Below are 14890 nucleotides of genomic sequence, written 5' to 3'. Positions count from 1 at the left end.
AACCATGTTCCTGACATGGGAGATTATTTTTGCCATGGTCTTTTATCCCCCTGTCCCTGACAGGTATCAAGTGGTCTTGTCTAACAATTTTCACCGTTCGTGCATTCGAATCAATTTGATTCTAATCCCGCTCTGCAACAGTATTTAGTTTAGACACACATTTTTTTCTGACGTCCATTCACACAGTTTCACCCGCGGATTTTTACCTGATTTGACGCAAAGATTGCCTTCACGGTTTCCGTCAGACAGTAGGGCTGAGAGGATGTTTCCAGACGGGGACCTGCTGACCTCCCAACGAATTCACGTGGGTGGATTTTCTACAGCCGTCTAACGGCTGACTGTGCACAGATTCACGGCGTCCTCGTCCTCCTCTTCATCCACACTGTCGCATTGGAAACCGGGCGGAAACACCAATAACTATGTCAGGTATACGCTACACTGACATGGTTCTTTTCCTGAAGGCAATGAAACACACGACAACTTTGTGCCGAGTATATGTCTGCAAGTGAAAAACCGACTCAGTTGCAAACGGAGAGAAGAGACTTTCTTCTCTCCCCATGCGACTTACACCCTTCTCCTTCTTTTCACTTAGCAGTCCTTTATTTGTATAGTGGGGAACAATACCAGACACAGGATACTTGGGTGCAATAAAACTTCAGTTCATCATGGGTCATAAGGTTATGGAGGTCAGCTGGAGAAACAGACCTCTCACATAAACATCCTGTCTTCAGATCTAATTCCACAATGGCAACAATTTGAACTTTTGTCCTTATAACCCCAACAGTTACAAAACCCTAATTTTGCGCCGTGGTTAAGTCCAGTTAGTGGCGACGTGTTCGAGGTTCGGTGCAGGCTGTGCAAAAAAATTTAAAACTCGGAACAATGTGTATGAAAGCTTTGGAGACCCACATGCGGTGTGAATAAGACAAAGCGGCTGCGGAAACCTGTCGGAAAACACCTGGCATTTTATTTTTGTTTTACTCAATAAATCAAATGGTGTGTAAACAGTTTATATCAATAAACAGTGTGTTATGGTAATTGGTTGTATTGTGGGATGTTTATTTTATTTCTACAAAATTGGCCTTAAATTTGATTCAGCGTGGTATTAAAAAGGTCTTAAAAAGTCTTAAATCTAGCTCTTAGAAACCTGCAGATACCCTGATGTAGTTTTGGATTTTGTTTTCCCTTGATAATAAAAACCTTCATTTAAAAATTGCATGATGTGTTTACTTGTTATCTTTGACTAATATTTAAATTTGTTTGATGATCTGAAACAAAGTGTGACAAACATGCAAAAAAATAAGAAATCCAGAAGGGGGGCAACACTTTTTCACACCACTGTATATAAACAAAAGGAACACGACTAATTTAACACAGGTGAATCTAATTCTACTAATAGAAAAATAAAGCTACCTAGGACCTCACTAGGTGCAACAGGAACCCTGAAACCAAAATAAAAGTCCCTACAGGAACTCAAATCTCTGAACCATAACAAGAGCATAGTGTTCTAGGCTACTGATGTGCTCTAGACAACCCAAAGTTTCTCTATGTTGGGCTGTTGTAGTACCTGTATAAAAAGGTCTATCAGTTAGGCCAAATTTCTTCTACTACAATCTCAGCAATTTACCTGAGATTGCCTACTATGTAAACTTCCCCTCTGACAACATTCTTGTTTCCATGGCAATGGTGGGAGTCTGAAGAAATTGTTTGATGAAGCAAATGACGTACAGCAACGATGCCTCTTTACTCAGTCTTGTAATGCTTTTAAATAAACAGGCCAACCATCGAACGCACTAAAAACTGTTCTGTTTCCCTTTTTCAAACTACCAAGCAAACAGCCAATATGTCCTGTTTCAGAGTAAAAACAAGGCTATGATTAAACACAGGACATTAGTCAGGCAGCATTAGCGCTAGCTAACTTATGCAGCCAACATGGCTAATGTCAACACATCAATGTTAGAAATAAACGTATTTAAAAATACAGAAACTCACCACTGAAAGATTGTAGGACTGCTCATGGACTGTTGGTGTGCATCCCGGTATCAGCCTCAGCTGTGAATCGAATCCAGCATTGAACTGGCCCTGGTTTTGAAAGCAGTCTGAGATGAAGTGGTTTCCACACAGGAACAAAACTTTGGGGAGATTTGCTGGCATCTGTTTGTTATAAATGAAATAAATCCTCTGGTCCTTCTGGTCTTGTGCTGATGGTGGTGAGAACAGATTCCTGTTGTTACAGTCAACACCAGAGCAGCTTCTGTGCTCAGCTCATCATCTCTGGGTTCATCCTCTCGGTGCCGGAGCCAGGGTCCAATAATGGCGGACAGAGGAGGTCTGCCGAACTTTTCCGGAAAAGGAAAAACAGGAGGTGTCTCTACCTCGTTTGGTGTGTCTCTGCGGACACTAGACAGCCATATAAATGTACTAAATTGGCCAAAAAGTCAATTTTGCATAATAGGGGACCTTTAAGATGCCTGCTGCTTATGTGAGGGTGTTGTTACACCGTATTGGTGAAACTGCTCTGTCCTAACAAGTGCTGATGTTCTGACTTATCTGCGAATTACTGGTGCTAATAAGAATAGTAATAAAAATGGCTGATATGTATAACAAAGAGCCTCTGTTACCTCTGGCATGTGTGTAAAATGAACATTGCTATGAACATTGTGATGAGTTTAGGCAAACATCCAACATGCAACAAAGCTGAGCCAGGGCTATGCTATTCGTCTCTGTCCTATTGATACAGAGAGAGGAACTGTGCATGTTACACACTACAAAAAAGAAACGCCTAATATTTGCGACCATCTAATATGCAAGAGTGGATCAGTTCCTTCCCCACTATATTTCTTTAACACAACTTTGAAAAAGTCTAAATCTAAGCAGGAAAAAAACACCACCACAGTGTATCTTTTGGGGTGTCATTACGATGCAGCTGTTAGCACTGTCACTTCCAGCTTCCTCCCACAGTCCCTCTAAAAAACATGCAAGTTTGGATTTAGACTAGTTATTCTGAGTTGCAGGTAGTGTGAATGTCTGTTTCTGTGTGTCAGCCCTGTGATAGACTCGCAATACTTTGTGTCCACATGACAATATATGCAGGGCATATTGGCCTAGGTCATGTTATTGTGCATCACATTTTTCCAGTTGTCATGTGGGAATGAGCGGTGTGCCATCATGTTAAGATTTGATGATTTCTCAAGCAAGTGTCTAGATACTGCTTTGTCTCATACATTTTTCACCTGTTTCATGCCTCCTCTGTGTTAATCTACTGCAGCACACACAGTCCTGATACTTTCTCAATTGTGTTTCTGTTTTCTGGGCATGGGATGTGTCCCCTTGTTGTTTATGTAGAAAAACAGCAAGGAGAGTGCATGCATAAATATGTATTGTGCAATATAAAGTGCAAGGAAAACATTTCCCAGTAGTCCACCCTGTTATTGTTGAAGTCCAAGATATAAAAGGGATGTTACAGTTTCTAGTATTTATAACATTGACGGTTGGCAGAATAAACGCCGGTAAAGCAGTTACACTAGCACATAGGTATGAAGGTGTGGCCACCTGTCTCTTCCCAGCCCTACCTGTCAGAATGAGGGAAAATGAAGGGGGGTTAAAGAGGTGTGCCTTGAATCTTTCACAAAGCAGGTAGTTGTTAGTGAGAGAGACACACGTTGAATGGAGACACATACCTGTTCACTCAAGCAGATTTTAGGAGAAGACAATTTTCTGAGAAATCCTCAAAGGTAGGCACATTCTCAAAACTTCAGATTCTCTTAGAAACTACTAATTCTACAAAACAAAGGCAAAAAAGAATCCATTAAACAGGGTGGAAGGTGAAATTTTGTATTATTTAAAGAGTTTCTCTGCTGTTACTGTGGCCTAAAATAATACCTTGAAAACCTGTTTTTATAATACTTTAATTGTATCCGATTGTGCTGGGGGTGTTCAGCCTCACATTTCCCCTTGCTCTATTTTGTAGTTCATAAGTGAAAACATCAGTAACAGAAGGTTACATGTTTTCAGTAATATTGCCTGGTAAAAGTCTAAATGAAAAAATGAACAGAACAGCAGAGTTACTTGAGTTGACAAAATACAGTAAACTGATTTGAGCTTTGAACTTTGACCCTTAACATTCTTTCTCATTGTCAAAGTTCAGTGTACAAAATACTCAGTGGCTCATCACCACTTTCACATGTTAAGAAGACATATGTTGCCAGTATTTCTGTAGTTCCCACAAAAGGCTTGATGGGTTTTCTTGTCATATTCTTTATCATATTTGTTAATTTAAGACAATCAAATCCATTTTTGAGCAATAGTTTTTAGAGCAATATTTGAGCAAGTAGCACATAATCACATCGTCAAATTTTTAGTCTATAGCTATTTTGCAGTGTGTCAGCTCAATATTTAATTAACATTTATGTAAAGAGAGGTACAGTGGGTACGGAAAGTATTCAGACCCCTTTAAATTTTTCACTCTTTGTGTCATTGCAGCCATTTGCCAAAATCAAAAAAGTTCATTTTATTTCTCATTAATGTACACTCAGCACCCCATCTTGACAGAAAAAAACAGAAATGTAGAAATTTTTGCAAATTTATTAAAAAAGAAAAACTGAAATATCACATGGTCATAAGTATTCAGACCCTGTGCTCAGTATTGAGTAGAAGCACCCTTTTGACAGCCATTTTCAGGTCTCTCCAGAGATGCTCAATTGGGTTTAGGTCAGGGCTCTGGCTGGGCCAGTCAAGAACGGTCACAGAGTTGTTCCGAAGCCACTCCTTTGTTATTTTAGCTGTGTGCTTAGGGTCATTGTCCTGTTGAAAGGTGAACCTTCGGCCCAGTCTGAGGTCTTGAGCAGAGGTTTTCTTCCAGGATATCTCTGTACTTGGCCGCATTCATCTTTACTTCAATTGCAACCAGTCGTCCTGCTCCCACCACCATGTTTCACTGTAGGGATTGTATTGGGCAGGTGATGAGCAGTGCCTGGTTTTCTCCACACATACCGCTTAGAATTAACGCCAAAAAGTTAAATCTTGGTCTCATCAGACCAGAGAATCTTATTTCTCATAGTCTCGGAGTCCTTCATGTGTTTTTTGGCAAACTCTATGCAGGCTTTCATGTGTCTTGCACTGAGGAGAGGCTTCCGTCGGGCCACTCTGCCATAAAGCCCCGACTGGTGGAGGGCTGCAGTGATAGTTGACTTTGTGGAACTTTCTCCCATCTCCCTACTGCATCTCTGGAGCTCAGCCACAGTGATCTTTGGGCTCTTCTCCCACGATTGCTCAGTTTGGCTGGACGGCCAGGTCTAGGAAGAGTTCTGGTCGTCCCAAACTTTTTCCATTTGAGGATTATGGGGGCCACTGTGCTCTTAGGAACCTTGAGTGCTGCAGAAATTCTTTTGTAACCTTGGCCAGATCTGTGCCTTGCCACAATTCTGTCTCTGAGCTCCTTGGGCAGTTCCTTCGACCTCATGATTCTCATTTGCTCTGACATGCACTGTGAGCTGTAAGGTCTTATATAGACAGGTGTGTGCCTTTCTTAATCAAGTCCAATCAGTTTAATTAAACACAGCTGGACTCCAATGAAGGAGCAGAACCATCTCAAGGAGGATCAGAAGAAATGGACAGGATGTGAGTGTCACTGCAAAGGGTCTGAATACTTATGACCATGTGATATTTCAGTTTTTCTTTTTTAATAAATTTGCAAAAATTTCTACATTTACAAGATGGGGTGCTGAGTGTACATTAATGAGAAATAAAATGAACCTTTTTGATTTTGGCAAATGGCTGCAATGACACAAAGAGTGAAAAATTTAAAAGGGGTCTGAATACTTTCCATACCCACTGTATATAGGACTATATACTTGCTATCCCAACCCAACAGTTAGTCATACTTGCAGGACAGGATTTCAAGACTCTGGATATCTATTATGGTAATAGTTTTTTTAAAGGTTTAATGTGCAATATTTAGTGATCTATAAGCAGAAATTGATTATATTATTCAGAAATATGTTTTCATTATGGCCCTGCAACTGACTGGTGACCTGTCCAGGGTGTACCCCAGCCTTTCAATTCAATTCAATTCAATTCAATTTTATTTGTATAGCGCCAAATCACAATACAAATCATCTCAAGGCACTTTACAAAAACTAAAACTAAAAACCCAACAATTCCCTTATGAGCAAGCACTTGGCGACAGTGGAGAGGAAAAAACTCCCTTTAACGGAAGAAAAAAACCTCCAGCAGAACCGGGCTCAGTTTGGGCGGCCATCTGCCTCGACCGGTTGGGGTGAGTGGATAGAGCAGAGAGAAAAGAACAGCAACAATAAACAACAAATAGACACTGCAAGTTGGTGGGGCCAGTAACTGCACATCAGCGATAAACAGCTCCAGGACCAGGGACACCTGCAGAAGGTACAGAGAGAGAGAGAGAGAGAGGGAGGGAGAGAGCACAAACTAGGGGAGAGAGAGAGCACAAGGTTAGTAACATTCAATTGTGGAATATACATGAGGTGGGAGTGAAAGGGGGGGGGGGGGGGGGGGGGGTAGGGTAGGGGAGCTCAGTGCACCGATGGTCCTCGGGCAGTCTAGGCCTATAGCAGCATAACTAACTAAGGGATGGTTCAGGGTTGCCTGAAGCCAGCCCTAACTATATGCTTTGTCAAAGAGGAAGGTTTTAAGTCTAGCCTTAAAAGTACAGAGAGTGTCTGCCTCCTGAACCCAGGCTGAGAGCTGGTTCCACAGGAGAGGAGCTTGATAGCTAAAGGCTCTGCCTCCCATTCTGCTTTTGAGAACTCTGGGAACCACAAGTAGGCCTGCACTCTGAGAGCGAAGTGGTCTATTGGGATAATATGGTACTATGAGGTCTTTAAGGTATGAAGGAGCTTGATTATGAAGGGATTTGTATGTGAGAAGAAGGATTTTAAATTCTATTCTATATTTTACAGGGAGCCAATGAAGAGAAGCCAATATAGGAGAAATATGATCTCTCTTGCTAGTTCCTGTCAGGACTCTGGCTGCGGCATTCTGGATTAATTGGAGGCTTTTTATTAAGATATTAGGACATCCAGATAGTAATGAGTTACAGTAATCTAGCCTTGAGGAAACAAACGCATGGACTAGTTTTTCTGCATCATTTTGAGACAGGATGTTCCTAATTTTGGAAATGTTGCGCAGGTGAAAGAATGCAGTTCTAGAAATCTGTTTTATGTGTGAGTTAAAGGACATGTCCTGGTCAAAAATAACTCCAAGGTTTTTTACAGTAGTGCTGGAGGCCAGGGCTATGCCATCTAGAGTAGCTATAATTTTAGAAAAGTTATTTCTGAGATTTTTAGGCCCAAATATAATGACTTCTGTTTTCTCCGAGTTTAAAAGTAAAAAGTTACTGGTCATCCAAGCCTTTATGTCAGTTAGACAGGCTTGAAGTCTGGTTAACTGGTTTGTGTTAACAGGTTTAATAGATTGATATAACTGAGTGTCATCCGCATAGCAGTGGTAATTAATAGAGTGCTTCCTAATGATATATCCTAAAGGAAGCATGTACAGGGTGAACAGAATCGGTCCTAGCACAGAACCTTGTGGAACTCCATAACTAACTTTTGTTCGTGTGGAAGGTTCATCATGGACATGAACAAACTGGAATCTGTCCGATAAATAGGATTGGAACCACTTTAACGCTGTTCCTCTGATACCAATCACATGCTCCAGTCTCTGTAATAAGATGTTGTGGTCAATGGTGTCGAATGCTGCACTAAGGTCTAGGAGGACAAGTATCGAAACAAGTCCATTATCTGAGGCTAAGAGAAGATCGTTGGTAACTTTCAACAGTGCTGTTTCTGTACTATGATGTGCTCTAAATCCTGATTGGAAATCTTCAAATAGTTCATTCCTGTGTAAGTGGTCTGATAGCTGCTTAGCAACAGCTTTTTCTAGGATTTTAGAAATAAATGGCAGGTTGGATATTGGTCTATAATTAGCCAAGACACCTGGATCAAGACTAGGCTTTTTGAGTAAAGGTTTGATTACTGCAGTCTTAAAGGCCTGTGGTACGTAGCCTGATACTAGAGATAAATTTACCAAGTCCAATAAAGATGAGTTCATTAATGGCAGGGTGCCTTTAAGCAGTCTAGTCGGGATGGGGTCCAAGAGACACGTTGATGATTTCGATGAAGCAACTACTGATGTAAATTCAGAGAGATCTATAGGAGAGAAGCAGTCTAAACATAACTGAGGTCCTACAGATGATTCAAGAGCTACTGTAGTAAAAGATTCATTTATTGCAGGTATAGGAAGCATCTGCTGAATTTTATCTCTAATAGTTGTGATTTTATTTGTAAAGAAACTCATAAATTCATCACTGCTGAGAGCTAAGGGAACACTGGGCTCAACGGAGCTGTGACTTTTTGTCAGCCTGGCTACAGTGCTGAAAAGAAACCTGGGATTGTTCTTATTTTCCTCTATTAGTGATGAATAGTATGCAGTTCTGGCTTTACGGAGAGCTTTTTTATATGTTAGTAGACTGTTTTTCCAGGCTAGAAAAATTTCCTCTAAGTTTGTGGAACGCCACTTCCTTTCCAGCCTTCGTGATGCCTGCTTTAAGGTACGAACATGTAAATTATACCATGGGGCTAGTCTTCTCTGAATCACTAACTTCTTTTTCAGAGGGGCTACAGAATCAAGCGTTTCACGCAGTGAGGTTACAGCGCTGTCAACAACATGATCAATTTGGTAGGGAGTAGGATTAAGGCAGCTGCCCTCCATTATGTTTATACTTGGCATAGATGCAAATAAAGATGGAATCATTTTCTTAAATTTATTAACAGCGTTGTCGGATAAACATCTGCTGTAGTGGAATTTTCTTCCAGACGCTGCATGATCCATCATTTTAAATTCGAAAGTTATTAAAGAATGATCTGACAAAACAGGATTTGGGGGGAAAATTATTAGATGTTCAATTTCGATGCCATAGGTCAGAACAAGATCAAGGGTGTGATTAAAACAGTGGGTGGGTTTATTAACGTTTTGAATGAAACCAATTGAATCTAATATAGAATTAAATGCAATGCTGAGGCTGTTATTTTCAACATCTACATGAATGTTAAAATCTCCCACTATAATGACTTTATCTGATCTAAGCACTAAATCAGACAGGAAGTCAGGGAATTCAGTTAAAAACTCTGAGTAAGGAACAGGTGGACGGTACAAAATGACAAGTAGAACTGGTTTTTGTGTTTTCCAGTTTGTATGTGAGAGACTAAGAGTGAGGCTCTCAAATGAGTTATAACTGTTCTGAGGATGAAAGTTTAATAATAAGTTTGACTGGAAGATTGCAGCTACTCCTCCACCTCGACCTGTGCTTCGAGGAACATGATAATTTTTATGACTGAGGGGGGTTGATTCATTCAGACTGACATATTCATCCTGCTGTAACCAGGTTTCAGTAAGATAAAGTAGGTCAATTTGGTGATCAGTTATCAAATCATTTACTAACAGAGATTTAGAAGAAAGGGACCTAATATTTAATAATCCACATTTGACAGTTCTGTTTTTCTGTTCAATAAGAGGAGTGGTCTTAATTTTTATTAAGTTTTTATGAATAACTCCTCTTCTGTTAACTTCTGCTTTGTTTGATTTATATGTTCGAGGGGCAGACACAGTCTCTATGTGGTTTGAAGGGGGCGGCGGCTCTAAGGAAACTGCAGAGAAGCGTTTTAGACTGAGTCTCTGCATCCCGGTCCCCACCCTGGATTGTCAGGCTTTAGGTCGGCTAAGAAACTCGGCCAAATTCCTAGAGATGAGAGCTGCACCATTCAAAGTGGGATGGATGCCATCTCTCGCTATCAGACCGGGTTTTCCCCAGAAAGTGGCCCAATTGTCTATGAAGCCCACATCGTTTGCTAGACACCACCTAGACAGCCAGCGACGGAACGACGACATGCGGCTAAACATGTCATCGCTGGTCAGATTGGGGAGGGGTCCAGAGAAAACTACGGAGTCCGACATTAATTTAGCAAAGTTACACACCGACTCAACATTAATTTTAGTGACCTCCGATTGGCGTAATCGGGTGTCATTGCTGCCGACGTGAATAACAATTTTCCCATATTTCCGATTAGCCTTAGCCAGCAGCTTCAGATTTGACTCGATGTCGCCCGCTCTGGCCCCAGGAATACATTTGACTATGGTCGCTGGTGTCTCTATTTTCACGTTCCTGACTATGGAATCGCCAATTATCAGAGTCGGTTTCTCAGCGGGTGTGTCGCTGAGCGGGGAAAATCTATTAGAAACGTGAACAGGCAGGTGATGAGCCGTGGGCTTCTGCTTAGGAGTATGTTTCCTTCGGACCGTCACCCAGGCTAATTCTCCGGGCTGCTCCGGAGCTGCCCTTGGACCGCTAACACACCCTGAGCTCGGCGGCTCCACACCAGCTAACGGGGCTAGGCTAGCTGGCTTTTGTTCGAAGGTGCAGAGCCGCGCTTCCAAATCAGTGATCCTCGCCTCCAAGGCTAACAGAACCTTACACTTAATACAGGTATCATTATCGCTAAAGGAGGCAGAGGAATAACTAAACATGTGGCACACCGAGCAAGAAAGAGAGAGAGAGGGAGAGGCCATGTTAGCAAGCTAACTAGCTAGCTAAGCTAACCGGTAGGCCAACGAGCGCTAAGTCAGGAAATAGCAACAAACACCGGTCAAAACAGAAAGGTACCCGACCAGCACCGGAATGCAGCAGCCAGTGAACCGTTCAAAGTCTAGCCGGTTCCCAGGTGTGCCAAACCACAGCTAGTCTGCAGACGAACCACACAACACGACACGCCTGCAAGACAAAAAGTGATTCGCTTACCCGGATGTTCAGCTGCTCACAGCACCATCTCTTTTTTTTTCTTCCATCAATGTTCTTTAATCAATGTAGGTTTTTTTTTTTTTTGGCCAATTGTTCATGCAGAGTTTCAAACAGTGTTTAATAAAACTGCTTTCAATTCATTTATATTTTGAGGCTGGTTATTTGTCACCGAAGTCAAAATTGTGGTATCTAGCCATCCCTATTGTGGAGGTAGCTAAAGATCCTCACAAAACAGGGAACTCTCCCAAGCAGAAAGAGATGTCTTCGCCTAAGGACTTAACTTTGCAATCCCACCCAAACATGTTCCTGTTGTAGATTTTATCACAGCTACAAAATCTGCAATTTCCAACACTGGCCTATCTGATACATAAGCAGAGCAACCCCTGCAACACTAGTTCTAAGCCACCACCATCCAACCTCACCACCCAGGAGAGTAGGGCCGTGTCATCTCTGTCCAAGGATGAGACTGTTACCATCTTGCCTGCAGATAAAAGGAGATACACAGCTGTCTTGAGCACAGCAGGCTATCATAAAAAAATAACCTCCCTTTTGGAAGACCAACAGACCTACGAGAAACTAAGGAATGACTCCACTGTTGCCTACAAGAAAAAGGTGATTGACTGTTTAAAACACCTGGAAAAGGGTTATGCTATCAACAGGGCTGCCTACCACTGACTGTATCCAGAGGAGACCACCCCTGCCTGTAAGGGCTCCCCAAGCAAAGCCCCCCTTCAAGGGCTATCATCAGCAAAATAAATTCAGTAACATAACATCGCTAAACACCTTGCCATCATCTTAGTGCCACTAGTGGTCACACAGACCAACACATCCAGAATTCAGTGGAGTTTGCGTATCAGTCCAACAGCTCAACTAATGACGTCATCTCATTCCCAGTAATCAGAGACAGTAATCTCTCTCTGAATTTGGAGAAGACAAAGTAGATTGTTGTCGACTTCAGGAGAGTGCACACCCAGCATGCTCCCTTGTCCATCAAAAGTGCTGATGTTGAGAGAGTGAGCAGCACCAAGTTCCTGGGTGTGCACATCACAGAAGACCTCTCCTGGACTGATGACCCCTCATCAATGGCCAAGAAGGCACAGCAGTGTCTCTACCACCTCTACAAACTGAGAAGAGCCAGAGCCCTGGCCCCCCCTCACGTGCATCTTCTACAGAGGCACCATCGAGAGTATCCTGGCCACCTGCATCACTGTGTGGAACGGTGCAAAGCCCTCAGCATTGTTGGTGGTCCCACCCATCCATCACGCAACTTCTTCAGGGAGAAACTGAGAAGTCTCTGTGGTAGGACCAGCAGACTGAAGGACAGCTTCATCCACCAGGGTGTCAGGATGCTGAACTCTCTCTCGGCTCGTATGCACAAACTCAAACTCATTTATACAGCTCTCTATGCATCAAAGTCACTTTATCAAGACTGACAAGCTCACTTAATTGCACTACCATCCAGTACATCTGAACTGTTCATATATTGCACTGGTTTTGTATGCTAAGCGGCTATGTGTCTTATGCTATTTGCACTTTTTTTACATTATCTTATCTAAGGTTATTTTTTATGCCCTTATTTGTATTTTTTTACATTGCACTATTTAGTGTTTAGAATAACGAAATTTCTCTGTATGTGCTCTACATGTAGCAGAATTGACAATAAAGCAGACTTTAACTTTGATGCTCTGACATCTAATAATAGAAGACTAAAAGAGGACAACACCCTCTGCCAGGAGCAGCCTCAACCCAGATCAAATCTGCCCACGTAACATGTCTGAACACCACATACTTCTCATACAGAGGTGAATTTTACAGACAGAAACATGGATGTGCCATGGGCTCCCTGTCTCACCCATTGTTGCCAAGTGTACATGGAAGAAATGGAGAAGAAAGTTCTCAGCTTGAAGTTGCGAAGCGTTAGTAGAGCCAGGGATTCACATTTGCAGTACAGTTGTCCATTGATATACAGTTTATCCACCAGTATTAGACACTGTTTTAGACCCACCTTCATTGAATTTCTTCCTGATGGGGAATAGGATTCTTCGTTGATCCAAGATCACCTTAGGAAACTGGTTGTTGACATTATAATCTGTACCTTTTAGCTCCCTGCCTCAGCTTTTCACCTGCTCCTTCTTTTAAAATATTCAAATTTAGCAACAGACGGCCTTGGTCACCGGCCATCTGGCTCCTTCTTGCCTCACAAGTGATGCACCGGTGGGAGCTTCAACTGCTTTACAATAACGTTTTTCACCGTAATCTCCTCTGCATGTTCCGGTATGCCCAATAAGACCAGATTGTCTCCTATGTTTCTGGCCTGGAGCTCAATGATCTTTAATCATTTTTTTTCTTCTGAGATGTCATGCCCTTGACTAGCGTTTTCACTGAGCTTTGGAGCTGCTGGTTCTCCACCGTCAGGTCGACCCCTGTTTTTGGCTGAACTCCAGAGAATCTCACAAAGCCTTTGTGGATTGTTTACACTAAGAATAACCTGGCATCTAGGCTGGATAAATTTTTATCAATGGACTCTAATATATCATTAATATCTGCGTCCGGGGATGAAACAGCTCCTGACCACTCTTCAGGACTGGAGCTTTTCAAAGATGGCTCTGGTGTTCCTTTTTTCTACTTCTTAGCTTCTTCTTGGCAGCACTCCTTCATGTAGTCTTCAAGCTCCTTCAGTGGCAATGTTGGTGATTATAATAAAACAAATGTATTTTTAGTTGCATGCCACCATGTCCTGGAAAGTCTTGCAGCACCATCATCTGGCACTCCTCCTATCTAGTTTAATAGACTAAGAGTGCTAGCTAGCTAAAGATAGCTAAAGTGCTTTAGATAGCTAAAGTGCAAACATTGCAGACATTGAATTTATAAAGTTTATCTCATCTCATTAATGGACTTGATGATGTGATTAGAGTTGTACATTGCTACATAGTCGTGAGTCAGCAGGGTGAAGAGCAGATTGAACATACAGTCCTGGGGTGCACCAGTACTTAGTGTGGTGGTAGAGAAGCTTTTCCCAATCTGGACTGACTGCGGTCTCTCAGTCAGGAAATCCAGGATACAGTGACAGAGTGAAGTGTTAAGGCCCAATAAGCTCAGCTTTCCCATCAGTTACTGAGGCATGATTGTGTGGAATGCTGAACTGAAGTCTGTGAACAGCATTTGAATGTAAGTGCCATTATTATCTAGGTTTGTGAGTGCAGGGTGGAGTGTTGGGGTAAGTGTAGGGAAATATATGAACTGCAGTGAGGAGCAAGGGGGGTTGTCCAGTAAATGGTGATGGCCTGATTGTACCATGCATCATTGCTGCTCTGGAAGGTGCTCCAGATCATCTGGGCATGTACACTTTGCCTTATTGATGGTCCAGGATTGTTTGCTTGTCAGTCAGTGTGCTCAAAACAGTCCTATAGAAAAGAAGTAGATCCTGCTGGCCAGTGTTTCACCTGCTTCAGAACCGGTTTGGTGTGCCTGCTGAGTGGTCTATATGCTGGAATTTTGAAAACAGAGATGTAGCGTGACATGCCAAGATGGAGGGTGAGGTTCTGTGATAGGGAAAAGTTAAGAGGTGACTGTGCATGTGAAGAAGATATTGTAATATTAAGATGAAAAAGTAAAAGGCTAAAATCTATCAGAGAAATATCAAAGGTAGTTGGTAGTTACATTCTAAAAAAACAGATGTGTAAAGGAACATAAGTCTTGTGTATGATTAGAAATTCACTTATATAAAGTAGATGCTGCAGGTTAGACACTGAACCCCAAGTTGGTCCCAGCTAAGGAAGCTATACGTCACCTTACCCTTTTGTTTCCACTCTCTACACTAATCTTCATTCAGCCATTAGACATGGACATAGATGTAAGATTTCTTACTGCCTTCTTGATGCTTGCATTTTAACTGTACATTCTACTTTACTCTTACCTCCACTCTACACTTCACTATTAAGTGCTTCTGTCAACACCAGTGGTACACTTTTTCTTTAATTGTCTGAATCCCATAAAAATGATCTTATCTCTTTAATCAGCTTTTTACTTGATTCAGGAAAATGATGAGATCTGACTCTC

At 41.9% G+C, this 14890-nt stretch overlaps 1 protein-coding gene across 6 annotated transcripts in view; it reads left to right on the top strand.

Annotated features, from left to right (window-relative positions):
* Positions 1-14890, top strand: part of amot (angiomotin) — a 122210-nt gene that overhangs the window by 19877 nt on the left and 87443 nt on the right. For 2 of the 6 annotated variants that reach the window (XM_026327808.1, XM_026327809.1), the window contains exon 1: positions 3504-3734. The exons of 3 other annotated variants lie outside the window; for them this stretch is intronic. The gene's annotated coding sequence lies outside the window, so the exon portion shown is untranslated. Of the gene's footprint in view, positions 1-3503; positions 3735-14890 lie in introns of those variants that run through there. One more of the 6 variants, XM_026327810.1, reaches the window with a different exon arrangement.

Source organism: Mastacembelus armatus, chromosome 14 (assembly GCF_900324485.2).
Source record: "Mastacembelus armatus chromosome 14, fMasArm1.2, whole genome shotgun sequence".
Taxonomy (NCBI): domain Eukaryota; kingdom Metazoa; phylum Chordata; class Actinopteri; order Synbranchiformes; family Mastacembelidae; genus Mastacembelus; species Mastacembelus armatus.
Note: the sequence above shows the minus strand (reverse complement) of the source record. Positions and strands in the feature narration are given on the sequence as shown.